Here is a 15112-nt window from a genome sequence, read left to right as displayed (position 1 = left end):
AGATGAGAAGGAATCAAACATCTCTCTGTTGTCTGTTTGTTTACAAAAATAAACAACTTTTTGTTTAGTCTGAAATGTTTTTAATATATAATAATAATTTGAGTCATTTGATCATGTGTTAGATTCCAATGTACTGTATGCTTGCCCAGAGAGCTTGCCCTCTATTTCATAGAGCTCTGATAAGGGCTCCATTTTGAAGGGGAAAGCTACCCAGACTAGTTTGACCTTGATTCTATAAGAGTGGCTACCTTAGAGACCAACTACTGTAGAAGCTCAAGACCAAGGTCAGCTATTTTTAGCCTCCTCATCAGATATACTCTAAAATTAACCAGTGTGTGTGTGTGTGTGTGTGTGTGTGTGTGTGTGTGTGTGTGTGTGTGTGTGTGTGTGTGTGTGTGTGTGTGTGTGTGTGTGTGTGTGTGTGTGTGTGTGTGTGTGTGTGTGTGTGTGTGTGTGTGTGTTGTGTGTGTGTGTGTGTGTGTGTGTGTGTGTGTGTGTGTGAGTGAGAGAGATGCTTTGAACACCCCAGGCATCTTTGAAAACCACTGGTATTCAATTTAGCTGAGCAACAATAGACATACAACGTAACTCTATAGAGTTCTGTAGAGCAATTCAACTGAAGTTATCCTACCAATGCATACCCTATGTCCAGCGGAATGCTATTATCATAGTCTTTATGCATTTCACTATTTTCATTTGACTCATACATAACACACAACACATGGTACACATGGATTAACCCAGCTCCTGTAGTGGGTCCTCATGACCCCCTTTTCAGCACCCCCACACTGAGTTGTCTAACATGGTTACGTAGCGGGGCATGGAACCAGAGCACCACAGTGAGAACTGTCTTTCATCGTCTGAACTTTAACCTCATCTACCCTGTGTCTGGACTCACTGGACATTATGACGTAATCACTTCGAGGAGGAGACTATGAAGCAAGAGAAGGAGGGAGAGAGAGAGAGAGGGAGGGGAGAGAGAGAGAGAGCGGGAGGGAGAGTAGAGAGAGAGAGGGAGAGAGGGAGAGACAGAGAGAGAGGAGGGGGTGTGAGAAGGAGAGATAAAGAGATAAAGAAAGAGAGAAAGTATGTGTTATGGCATATGTTTCTAAATCAGAAGGTTTACACAGTACTGTAGGCCTACTCTCTAATCTGTACTTTCTAATCTGTTCCCGTGTGACCGACAAGTTAGGGCAAGTGACATGGGAGCTAAAAGTGACATGGGGGCATGTTTACTGGTCGCTCGTTCACTGGTCGCTCGTTCACATGGGGTTAGCTCATTAAATGTTGGCTATTTTAAGCATTAGATTAGCCTTTCTTTAGCCTGTTCACTGGTAGCTCATCTATAACAGTACTGTACGTCACATTGTACAGTTGTGCCTTGTGGAGGGATGGATCAAATTAGCACTAGTGCAGTACTGATAGCCCATTGACCATATCTGTGTTTAGCAGTACAGTATAGTACAGTACAGAAAGCTAGCTAAGCACTAGTGGGAACTGAGATACAGTAGTAGTGTGGCAGGTTATCATAGCATGTTCAGTCCCACTTGGTGGTTCGTGAGTGATGGGGTGTGACAGTGATTTGTTTTTCAATGACTATGTGAGCCGCTGCACTACTACACGGGGACCGGACACATAAACAGGCATCAAAGCTCTGAGGAGCGTGACACCCGATGACACTCATCATGGATGGAGATGACGTGAGTGTTTCTTAAAGCTGAACTCCATTGAATAGTGCTTTGACGGAAATGTTTCTGTTGAGCGGCATTGCTGTTTGATTGGTTGATGAGCAGGTGTTTTTAGTTGATGGGATACAACATACATAGTATCTAGGAAAGGAATAACAAATCCACCTTCAATTTATCCCAATTCAATCCCTTACTGCAAAGCCATTACCCATTTTCGCCTGGTGCCTTTGCTTCGCTTAAATCCCAATGAACAGCAGATTTGTAGCACTCAGGAGACATCGGCTTGTCATCAGCATTCATGCAGTGACCTACATTGCCTCTCTGGTTGGCATACTACGCTGCCATACCCAGCCTGCCAGGCTGATAGGGATGTCATCATCTCTTCCATTCATTCTCTGTTAAAAAAGGTTCTCCAGAGCCAGAGTTGTATATCTAGTATTATAAACTTGGTGGTTCGAGCCCTGAATGCTGATTGGCTGACAGCTGTTGTATATCAGATCTTATACAACGGGCTGGGTCTAATCTTGATTGCTGATTGGTTAAAACCGCATTCCAGCTGGTGTCTATTCCACAAGTTACCACCGGCTAAATCTATGATGTTAAAATCTCTATTCACTCTGTTGCATCTGACTGCGCAATCCACTGTCTCATCAGCCCAGCCAGGCAATTTATAAACTTGATATCCACTATAGAAGCGTGTAGACATTATCTCACATTTCTTTTAGACTAACATTTAGTTTTCAACAGCGGAGATTTGTGTAAACCTTGCTGTCTGTCTCTACAACATTTGCAACATTGTTTAAATATTCAAATTCGATCCCCAGCTGTCCCATAGTAATGAACGTCTTGGGAGTCGGAATGAGACAGACAGGCAGGCAGCGTTTCTCAGCCAGTCGAAATTATGAATCAGCTGGCATATTTTTATGGATATATACAAATAAATGTAAATTGAAAAAAGGTAAAACGAAACGAAGTGCAATTGGTTGCAGTCTTTCCAGCTTCAGTTTGAAGTGATTGTGTTGGCTGTGTTGTTGCCCAGCTCCTCTGAACAACAATGTCCTGATGAGAAAGCAGGCACAATCACACCTCTTTAGCTCATAGTTATGGATGTATCCAAATAAATGTCACAAGAAAACAGCTTAAACAAATGCAAGTACCTACAAATGCAAACACTTTTGGCAGGGATTGGCAGGGGAGCGTCGCTGCACAGCTATTTTCAGGTCTCTCAAAAGATGTTTGATCGGGTTCAAGTCCGGGCTCTGGCTGGGCCACTCAAGGACATTCAGAGACCACTCCTGCATTGTCTTGGCTGTGTGCTTAGGGTCGTTGCCATGTTGGAAGATGAACCTTCACTCCAGTCTGAGGTCCTGAGCACTCTGGAGAAGGTTTTCATCAAGGATGTCTCTGTACTTTGCTCCTTTCGATCCTGACTAGTCTACCAGTCCCTGACACTGAAAAACATCCCCACAGCATGATGCGGCCACCACCATGCTTCACTGTAGGGATGGCGGCAGGTTTCCTCCAGACGTGATGCCTGGCATTCAGGCCAAAGTGTTCAATCTTGGTTTCATCAGACCAGAGAATCTTGTTTCTCATGGTCTGAGAGTCCTTTATGTGCCTTTTGGCAAACTCCAAGCGGGCTGTTATGTGCTTTTTTACTGAGGAGTGGCTTCCATCTGGCCAATCAACCATAAAGGCCTGATTGGTGGAGTGCTGCAGAGAGGAACTCTGGAGCTCTGTCAGAGTGACCATCGGGTTCTTGGTCACCTCCTCGACCAATGCCCTTCTCTCCCGATTGCTCAGTTTGACCGGGCAGCCAGCTCTAGGAAGAGTCTTGTTGGTTCCAAACTTCTTCCATTTAAGAAGGATGGAGGCCACTGTGTTCTTGGCAGACTTTCAAAGCTGCAGAAATGTTTTGGTACTATACCCTTCCCAGATCTTCGCCTCGACACAATCCTGTCTCAGAGCTCTACGGACAATTCCTTCGACCTCATTGCTTGGTTTTTGCTCTGATATGCACTGTCAATTGTGGTACCTTATATAGACAGGTCTGTGCCTCTCCAAATCATGTCCAATCAATTGAATTTACCCCAAGTGGACTCCAATCAAGTTGTAGAAACATCTCAAGGATGATCAATGGAAACAGGATGCACCTGGGCTCTGAACATTTATGTAAAAAATGTTAAACCAGTTTTCGCTTTGTCATTATGGGGTATTGTTTGTAGACTGAGGTATTGATTTTATTTGATCAATTTTAGAATAAGGCTGTAACGTAAAAAGGAAAAAGTGAAGGGTTCTGAATACTTTCCAAAATGCACTGTACTGTGTGTGCTGGCGTAGTCCACACTAAGGTGAGCATTGTTGACAGGAGGCCAGAGATCCATCTGCCAGATGGCTCTGGGGGAGGGTTCCAACTAGCGAGCAATTTAATCAATCTGATTACAGGGAAATGCTGCCTGTATTTTTAGCCACTCTAAGGCAGGCCAGTGGCCATTCATTAAGTTGTGTCTCGTTTGCTCTTGTGTTATCACTTGAATGTGGGTATGTAAGAATGAACATTGAGGTAGAGGCATAGGAGACTTAAAGAGAGTTGGGCAAATAGCTTGATCTTCCTAATGGGTACACATTGAGTTATACTTACTACCTGTACTGCATTTCAGTTTTGTTTTGCACAAGCATGTGTCCGAAGCATGTGGTTGCAATGCATTGGACAACATACAAAAATCTACAGAGTTCAGCAAACTTGGCTTGGAATTAAGAGTTCTGGTGCCAACACGAACGATAGTATACCAAACTGTTCATCAATGGTTTATCAATGGTATTGTTTAGCGATATGCCCAGTAGAAGCTGTAGCTGGGGCTGGAGAATGTGTGCCTTGGTGTGTCTCAGTCCAGGGGTTTTGGGATGGAAGTGCCAGGGGAGAATCCCCAGGGCAGCAACCAGATGCCACTTACGGAGGAGGAGCAATATGACCTTAACATGGAGGTCCCTACAGACCGGCTACTCTGGAATCTGTATGATTTTGATGAATCTCTTGTCATTCTCCAGGGATTCAAGTCCTCAGTTCAACAGAGCATGGTGTTCTGTCCAAGTTGTTGTCTTTTCACTCAGTCATGGATCTACGTAAGGTTGTTCTGCATTGCAGCAAGTTGAGATTACATTTTTTAACTACACTTTGTGACAAATGTATTTTGTAAAAACACTACACAAATTACATTTGATTTGAAATGTATTTATAGGGGGATGGTTTACCATATGTTTTTCTGGGCTCGATTTATCTAGAAGAGGGATGCCAACATTCTTGGACCCTGGTCTAGCTAGCTACTCATGCAATGGCATTGTCCTTCACACACACTGCCTGCCGTTGTGGCAGTGGCCTAGAAAATGCTCCAGCCTGCCAAGACTGTGGTCAGCCACAAACTGTCAACTCTCCACTCATAGTCTTGTGAGGTGAATAATGAGTTTCAGGTAACTGCGAGGAAAAATACCACAAATAGTTTGGATGGCGTGTAATAAAAAGTAGGGGAGACTGACAGTGTAATATTATATAATTAGGAGCAATTTGACAAACACTAGGCTATGAAAAGTATATTAAAAGCCATAAATGAACATGTGCTTAGCAGTATGTCACTCTCCGCCTCTCTTTCTCTCTATCCTCTCATAGACATGTTTCTACCCTCCCTCCCTTCTGTGCTCCAGAGGAAGTGTGTCATGTCAGTGAGTGGGTTATGGCCAGAGCCTGGTGGGTCTCCCAGACCCATATACAATATTTAGAAGGTTGGGCCAACTTTTAGAATTAGGAATATTCTTCTAATTCTAGACATTCAGTTACACAGCATTGTTTAAATATTCCCCTTGTTATGTTAATGGTGAGCTAACATGGCTGCCATATCATTTTGTAGTGTCATATGCATTATAATGCAGCAACCTTAATGGCCTAACTCTCTAAATACATAGAATAAGTAAACACACTTCCTCCCAGACAGTGCAGGAATGTGGCCCTACTATAGTTAAGTAGTAGCTATGAATCATAATACTCCAGGTTCACTGCATGGGCGTCACTGTTACGTGTCTCCTAATGGAGGAAGGTGCAGGAATCAGGAGCAGGAGAGCAAGGAAGTCCCAGTGGCAAAATAGTTTATTTAGCAATCCCAACTCAACTACAACATGGGACTGAAACACGCCCAAACGAGGTCGCCACACACACAGGGAAATAAACGCTACACACTGGGGAGAAACCTCTACTCCTAAACTCACTACCAAACAGCACAACTGCCGTGAGAAAAGAAACCCGTGGTGCAGACACGCACCCCTAAATAACGTAACCACAGAAAACAATCCCGCACAAAGACTAACAGGCAGTGGAGGTAAATATACCCACCGAAATCAACTAATAAGACACAGGTGTAAACAATACAGACAGACACAAACGAAAAGGAAAAATGGATCGGTGGCAGCTAGTAGGCCGGCGACGACGACCGCCGAGCACCGCCTGAACAGGGAGAGGAGCCACCTTCGGTGGAAGTCGTGACAGTCACACACTACACACTATACTCCAATGGAGTGGGGTATAGTCTCAGCTGATACCGTTGTTGTTATTTTTTCATTATTGTGCATGTTAATGTGTTACATGCATTTATTCAAATATAATTAAATTGTGCTTCTTTCGAGGCTGCATGCAGCCTTATTTGGGCACATGTGAGCCCTTACCAGAGGAGGATATGTGCATGCATGTTGATGTGGTTGCGTGAATGTAATTATACCTGTGTGGGTATTTACTGTACTGAACGGTGTGTGCGCTCCGCTGGGTCATTGGGCTGCTCCATGGCAGCTGTGTTTCTGTGCTGTGAGGCTGTGGGGCTGTGGGGAGTTGTTGGTCACAGCGGAGGTATCTATCTATCAGTGAGAGAATGCACTGTGGCCTGTCTAGCTAATGTGGCTCCTACCATGGCGATGTCACTTCACACAATCCCACCAGACACAGCCAATGACAGGGCTCATTGGAGTCAGTCAGAAGGGGAGACAGAGAAACTGAGCTGTTTGGTTTGTGCAGTACAAAATTACATTGCTCTTATACTGCAGGGCACAACTGGCAATTTAAGTGTGTGATATGGGAAGGTTAATACATCACTACTTTATATGCGGTAGCTCTACAAGTACTCCCCTAATAAGGGAGCACGGTGGCTAGGGACACAAGCCTATACTTCAGGGCCAAAGCAGAAACTACTTGTTCAATTTTAAAGGTCGATGAGGGACTAATTACATGCTCACTTTTAAAAACTTCTTATGGTTGCAGTCCCGGTAACGGGACCGATATGACAACAGCCAGTCCAAGTGCAGGGCGCCAAATTCAAAACAACAGAAATCTCATAATTAAAATTCCTCAGACATTCATGTGTCTTATATCATTTTAAAGGTAATCTTGTTGTTAATCCCACCAAAGTATCCGATTTCAAATAGGCTTTTCAGCGAAAGCACTACAAACGATTATGTTAGGTCACCACAAAACCACAATAAGCATAGCCATTTTTTCCAGCTATAGATAGCTTCACAAAAACCAGAATAGAGATCAAATTCATCACTAACCTTCGATTATTTTCATCAGATGACACTCATAGGACCTCATGTTACACAATACATGCATGTTTTGTTTGATTAAATTCATATTTATATCAAAAAATCTGAGTTTACATTGAGGCGACTAGATTCACTAAATGCAAAAACATCAAGTGACTTTGCATAGCCCATCGTTTCAACATAAATACTCATCATAAATATAGATGATAATACAAGTTATACACATTGAATTATAGATATACCTCTCCTTAATGCAACTGCTGTGTCAGATTTCAAAAAAACTTTACGGAAAAAGAAATGCACGCTATAATCTGAGACGGCGCTCAAAGTAAAATACCACAGCTGCAAAGATGGCGTCACCATAAACAATAAAATACATGAGAAATATTCCCTTACCTTTGATGATCTACATCAGAAAGCACACCAGGAATCCCAGGTCCACAATAAATGTTTGTTTTGTTTGAAAAAATCCGTTATTTATGTCCAATTGTTAGCGCGTTTGGTAAACATGTCCAAATGCTAATTCTGGTCAGCTTCATATCGGACAAAAACTTCAAAATGTGATATTACCGGTCGAATAAACATTTCAAACTAAGTACTGAATCAATCATTAGGATGTTTTTAACATATAGCTTCAATAAAGTTCCAACCGGAGTATTCTTTGTTCTCTTCGTGAGCAATGGAACGTCAGTGGCTTCCATCAAGAAAAAGCATGATCAGGAAATGGCTGCTTGATGGACACCTGACTGATTCTGCTHTCATTCTCTCCCACAACATCATAGAAGTCTCATTATAATTTCTATTGATGGTTGACATCTAGTGGAACCCCTAGGCAGTGCAACATCATTAATAGCTCAAGTGGATTTCTTTAGGGACTCTGGTGAATACATACAGGCTCAGATTTCTGACTTCCTGTTTTGATTTCAACTCAGGATTTTGCCTGCCAATATGAGTTCTGTTAATCTCACAGACATAATTCAAACAGTTTTAGAAACTTTAGAGTGTTTTCTATCCAATACTAAAAATGATATGCAAATATTAGGAACTATGACTGAGGAGCAGGCCGTTTGATATGGGCACCTTTCATCCAAGCTACTCAATATTGCCCCTTCAGCCATAAGAAGTTAAGGGTCTGACCAGGGACCACTGTCTCACTCCTTAAAGTGTGAGTGGGGACAATTACCTAACTGTTAAGGGCCTGTGTGTTGCAGAGTTTGATTGGCACCTGTTGTGCAGGACATGACTGTTTGGCTCCTGACCTCTTCATTACGTCTCAGTGATGGATACAACAGAATATCGCGATTCATTTTTTGGGGGGGTTTTGTCTTCCACTATTTTCTTTCTTTCTCTCCTCTATGGATGCATCATCAGCATCTCTAGCATCTCCACACACTGTGTGTGCGGAGCTGTGGTAGTCTCTTCTCTGCGTGCAGACTTTCGCAACTTTTTAAATAATTTTCCCCGTGTCAGGGGAGTCTGGCTTTGACAGTGAAAAACCATCACAGTTCCAAATACATTAGACTGCAATACTATCTCTGACAATGACAACGTCTTGATAACAAAGACTTTCTCCCAGGAGATAAACATTTCCCAACATCAAAGGACAGTGGTAAAGGGCAGTGGACCGCTTAGCGACAGACGTCAGACCAGGGCAGAGTTAGCTCCAAGAAAATCCTTCAGTACTCCAGTTAATCTCTGAGGACTTCGAGAAAATTGAAAAAGCTCCAAAAGTAACCCATGCTGCCAAAGACATCTCTGCACAAATGTTTTCCTTCCAGACGGAAGCGAAATCATCAGAGAGAAGAAAACGGATAGAGTGAATAGAAGAAATAAACAGCTGAGTGTAGAGAAATGACATGTCTTTTATGTAGTGTTCACTTCAGGGAATGAATGGAACTGAAATGATCTTACCTGAGCCAGTCATCTGTCTGTGAGAGTCTGGTTCTCTGTCAAGCTGGAGATAAAACTTGTTTTGCCTTTTACGGAGTTTCTGAGTAGTCTTCACGTGTGAACCACTGTATGTGGGCGTGTGAATGCCATCCGCAACTTGTATTCCCTAAAGGTGATTGATTGGTCATTTTGATTTGGTCAATAACCGTGTATGTGTGTGTGCTGTGTTGTGTTGCATTGTGTGTGTCTTACTGATAGTGATGGCAGTTGAGGTGGTGGTGGGGCGATTGGTCCATGTCAAATGCTAAAAAGGAACCATTAGGAATGGTTCTAAGTGTTTCGCAGAAAAACACATGAGGGAGACTCAACAGATCACAATGCATTGACCCTATTCAAGGCCACAGGCTTTCCCCCCAGTTATTCTGTTGCTGCAGTGCCCTTTAGTAGACTATGTCTTTGTACAGATCCACTGTAGTTAATAGAAGAGGTTACACCATTGTGTAACCTACAACATTTGTACACATACACACAACACGTACTGAGCCCTTTACACTCGCAACCCGTATATGGGTAGAAAAGAGCAGATTTGGGCCCTGGTAAGTACCTACATTGGAATACAGCGGCTGTAAAATAACATGATGTACATGACATCAGAGCTCGGGGTCTCCGCTTTACGTATGCCATTCAACGGACAGATGTTCTAAACCCCTCTATGTGAAGATGAGACTCTCATGAACACGATGCTGTTCTCCGTTTTGCTTTACGACCCCCACAACCGTTTTGGGACTCGTCTGAATTCGGTACAGCAGATCTGCCAACTACTTTCTGTAGCATCCGAACACTTTGAGCTACACACAAATTTCCCTGTGGAAATGTAAATGTTGGTTGTTTTGCTCTAAGAAGCCCAAAGGCTCACAAGACTTGTCTGAAGGTCCCCCGGTACCAGTTGAAAACATTAATGGAAGTACAGTGTATATGGAGACTGTTTAGAGGCAAAAATAAAGGGTTAATTTTTTTTATTTTTATCCAGATCTTTGTTATATCTCTCAGATATAGGACAGACTATATGTTGTTCCATGTAGTGAATTTGATATCCAATGTGTTTGTAGGGGCTAATATTTTTCATCAAACGATTTGTTAAAAAAAAAAGGTTTATACATCAAGTGGTCTTAAACTCAGAAGCAAATAGCAAATCAATCATTGGTATGACAGTAAAATGTTTGGGCACACCTACTCATTCAAGGTTTTTTCTTTATTTGTACTATTTTCTACATTGAAGAATAATAGTGACGACATCAAAACTATGAAATAACACACATGGAATCATGTAGTAATCAAAAAAGTGAAAAACAAATGAAAATATATTTTATATTTGAGATTCTTCAAAGTAGCCACCCTTTGCCTTGATGACAGCTTTGCATACTCATGGCATTCTCTCAACCAGCTTCATGAGGTAGTCACCTGGAATACAAATGTGACAAGTTCATTTGTGGATTATTTTCATTCTTAATGCGTTTGAGCCAATCAGTTGTGTTGCGACAAGGTAGGAGTGGTATACAGAAGATAACCCTATTTGGTAAAAGACCAAGTCCATTTTATGGCAAGAACAGCTCAAAAGGCAAAGAGAAATGACAGACCATCATTACTTTATGACATGAAGGTCAGTCAATACGTAACATTTCAGGAGCTTTGAAAGTATCTATAAGTGCAGTCGCAAAAACCATCAAGCTTTATGATGAAACTGGCTCTCATGAGGACCGCCACAGGAAAGGAAGACCCAGAGTTACCTCTGCTGCAGAGGACAAGTTCATTAGAGTTAACTGAACCTCGGATTGCAGCCCAAAAGCTGTGTCGTTGTGAAATGCAGAGTAGGTGAACGGATGATCTATGTATGTGTGGTTGCTACCGTGAAGCATGGAGGAGGAGGTGTGATGGTGTGAGGGTGCTTTGCTGGTGACACAGTCTGTGATTGATTTAGAATTAAATTCACACTTAACCAGTATGGCTACCACAGAATTCTGCAGAGCTATGCCATCCCATCTAGTTTGCGATTGGTGGGACCATCATTTGACCAAGAAGGAGAGGGATGGTGCTGCATCAGATGACCTGGCCTCCACAATCACCCAACCCATACCCATTTGAGATGGTTTGGGATGAGTTGGACCACAGAGTGAAAGAAAAGCAGCCAACAAGTGCTATGCATATGTGGGAACTCCTTCAACACTGTTGGAAAAGCATTCCAGGTGAAGCTGGTTGAGATAATGCCAAGAGTATGCAAAGCTGTCATCAAGGCAAAGGGTGGAAGAATGAAGAAACTAAAATCAAAAATATATTTGTTTAACACTTTTTTGGTTAGTACATGATTACATATGTGTTATTTTATCATTTTTATTTATTCACTATTATGTAGAAAATAGTACAAATAAAGAAAAACCCTTGAATGAGTAGGTGTGTTTTGACTGGTACTGTATATTTTTTGATTCTTCAAGTGGTCTTAAAATTCAAAATCAAATAGCAAAATTATTCTTAGTATTACCTTAAGTATTACTTAAAACAATTCCATATAGCTCAGTAGAACCACATGGCTTAGACAGGGCTTAAAGGGGCTGTTTTGTCAATCCGACGTCTGCATTGGCCGTGCAGCATTTATGATGATATAGCCTCTGCAGGTGGGTGTTAAGGAGTGCTGTTTGGCGGGTCATGTTTCAGAGAACGCATGACTCAACCTTCACCTCTCCTGAGCCTGTTGGGGAGTTGCAGTGAAGAGACAAGATTGATATCGGGTATGACAAAATTGGGGAGAGAAATGGGTGGGGGGGGAATAAACAAAAATTAAAAAGAGATGGATTGATTTATGTTCTTTCTTTGGGCGGCACCCAACTTGAAGTCATGAGTTTGGCCGGAGATCTAATTCACCTGAAGTGAGCAAGTCACATGATCCAATGCCCCTAATGCTTGCAGTTTGGGTGTGGAGAGATTTTGTCAGGTTGATGTAATATACAGCCAATGACAAATCAAATCAATCAAATCAAAGATTATTGGTCACATACACATGGTTAGCAGATGTTAATGCGAGTGTAGCGAAATGCTTGAGCTTCTAGTTCCGACCATGCAGTAATATCTAACAAGTAATTAACAATTTCACAACAACTACCTTATACACACAAGTGTAAAGAAAGGAATAAGAATATGTACATATAAATACATGGATGAGCGATGGCCGAACGGCTAGGCAGGATAGGCAGGATGCAGGATGCAGTAGATGGTATAGAGTACAGTATATACATATGAGATGAGTAATGTAGGGTATGTAAATATTATATAAAGTGGCATTGTTTAAAGTGACTAGTGATACATTTATTACATCCAATTTTGAATTATTAAAGTGGCTAGAGATTTGAGTCAGTATGTTGGCAACAGCCACTCAATGTTAGTGATGGCTGTTTAACAGTCTGATGGCCTTGAGATAGAAGCTGTTTTTCAGTCTCTCGGTCCCAGCTTTGATGCACCTGTACTGACCTCGCCTTCTGGATGGAAGCGGGGTGAACAGGCAGTGGCTCGGGTGGTTGTTGTCTTGGAGGGCGGGTAGTTCGCTCCCGGTGATGCGTTGTGCAGACCTCACTACCCTCTGGAGAGCCTTACGGTTGTGGGCGGAGCAGTTGCTGTACCAGGCGATGATACAGCCCGACAGGATGCTCTCGATTGTGCATCTGTAAAAGTTTGAGTGTTTTTTGGTGACTCTTCAGCCTCCTGAGGTTGAAGAGGCGCTGTTGCGCCTTCTTCACCACGCTGTCTGTGTGGGTGGACCATTTCAGTTTGTTGTTTCCTACCCTCACCACCTGGGGGCGGCCCGTCAGAAAGTCCAGAACCCAGGTGCACAGGGCGGGGTCGAGACCCAGGGTCTCAAACTTAATGACGAGTTTGAAGTGTACTATGGTGTTAAATGCTGAGCTGCAGTCGATGAACAGCATTCTTACATAGCATTTCCTCTTGTCCAGATGGGTTAGGGCAGTGTGATTGTGATTGCGTTGTCTGTGGACCTATTGGGGTGGTAAGCAAACTGGAGTGGGTCTAGGGTGTCAGGTAGGGTGGAGGTGATATGATCCTTGACAAGCCTCTCAAAGCACTTCATGATGATGGAAGTGAGTGCTATGGGGCGATAGTCGTTTAGCTCAGTTACCTTAGCTTTCTTGGGTACAGGAACAATGGTGGCCCTTTTGAAGCATGTGTTGATTCAAATCAATGCTCCCAGTGCTACATATCATTCCCTAGATATACAAAGCATTCAATTTGCCCCGTATTTACAGAGAGAATAAACACAGAAGGTAAAGCAAAAATGTGATGCTAAAAACATTTTAAAAAAAAATATATATAGTTTACATGTTATGAGAGGGAAAATACTTAAGAGAAAGTGTAGCTTACTAGGCCTATATATGGCTCCAAGTCACAATGGTCATGTATCACACCAAGAGGTTGTTCGTCTTTAATGAAGCACATTAGTCAATAGCGCTATTACTGTTTGCTACTACTCAGCAGCAGTATAGAATGACACTTCTGGCTTTCTAAGCTCTTTTCTTAGTACTTATTCTCTTTCAAAGCATTCTCTGCTCTCTCAAGATGCTCTGTGCTGGCCTGGACTGTACCAGTGGGTCAGCGTAATTCTCTGTGACTGAGTGGATGTGACACACACACACACACACACACACACACACACACACACACACACACACACACACACACACACACACACACACAACACACACCACACACACACACACACACACACACACACACACACACACACACACACACACACACACCACACACAACACACACACACACACACACACTACCTTGGGCTTGAATTTCTCTATGGGTGAGGATTACGCAATTAAGCATGAATACCTCTCAAACACTATCTAACTGTTCCTCTCTTTCATTTGCCATCATTCATTTGCTTTCATTTCTCTTTCATTTGCTCTCTCCTCTCTTCTCCCCCTCCTAAACAGAGGTCCTTACACCATGAAGACACTTTTACAAGCACACGTTTGTCAATCAAACTGTCAAACCTGCAACAAAGAGAAGAATACAGTATTGGATGAAAGGAGAACAACCACCCCGCTCATCCTTTTGTCCCCCCCTCTCTCCTGTCTTTCCCTCTCCCACCTCTTCTCTCTCTCCTCTTCTCTCTCTCTCTCTCTCTCTCTCTCTCTCTCTCTCTCTCTCTCTCTCTCTCTCTCTCTCTCTCTCTCTCTCTCTCTCTCTCTCTCCCCCTCTTCCTCTCCTCCCTCTCTTCCCATCTCTCTTCTCTCTCCCATCTCCTCTCTCTCTCTTCCCCCCTCTCTCTCCCATCTCTCTCTCTCTCTCTCTCTCTCTCTCTCTCCCCATCTCTCTCTCTCTCTCCCCATCTCTCCTCTCTCTCTCTCTCCCTCTCTTTCTCCCCCCCCCTCTCTCCCCATCTCTCTCCTCTCTCTATAATACTTCTCTTCAGTGCTGTTATTCTGGTATATTTGTAACCTTTTTTATCTATCTCTTCCTCCCCCCTCTCTCCATCTCTCTCTCTCTCTGGCCGTGTAGAAGTGTGACTGCCTGCTCAGTCTGGAAGCCTACTCTGCTGACCAGAAGCGGCGTGTCTGTCAGTGTCTGAAGGACACGATTGACAAGCAGCTCCAGCTCCAGAGGACTGCCCCCTTCTACCCTCCTAATGTCCAGGTAGGAAACACACACACCCTTATCCTGCCACACAATTGGCTCATCTGCGCTCACGCTCATCCCTGCTGTCATTCACTCACAGGACCTTTGCTGAAGCACATGGCTTGCACTGTACTCATGGTGAGAGTACATTCATGAACAGTGTGCTACTGTGCTTCTCCAATGAAGTCCGCTGGTTTCTCCTTGTTTTGTCAGCTGCTCTGTAGATGACTGTAGAGTGCTCCCACGTAGCTAGCCAAGATCTT

General features: G+C 43.1%; 1 long non-coding RNA gene across 1 annotated transcript in view; it reads left to right on the top strand.

Moving 5' to 3' along the window:
• LOC111961597 (uncharacterized) overlaps window positions 1–14861 on the top strand; it is a 60212-nt gene extending 45351 nt beyond the window's left edge. Inside the window, exon 3 of the long non-coding RNA XR_002877008.2 lies at window positions 14733–14861. This is a non-coding gene — a long non-coding RNA (uncharacterized lncRNA). The remainder of the gene's footprint in view (window positions 1–14732) is intronic.
• Window positions 14862–15112: the final 251 nt, after the last annotated feature.

This window comes from Salvelinus sp. IW2-2015, linkage group LG4q.1:29 (genome assembly GCF_002910315.2).
Source record: "Salvelinus sp. IW2-2015 linkage group LG4q.1:29, ASM291031v2, whole genome shotgun sequence".
In the NCBI taxonomy this organism is placed as follows: domain Eukaryota; kingdom Metazoa; phylum Chordata; class Actinopteri; order Salmoniformes; family Salmonidae; genus Salvelinus; species Salvelinus sp. IW2-2015.
Note: the sequence above shows the minus strand (reverse complement) of the source record. Positions and strands in the feature narration are given on the sequence as shown.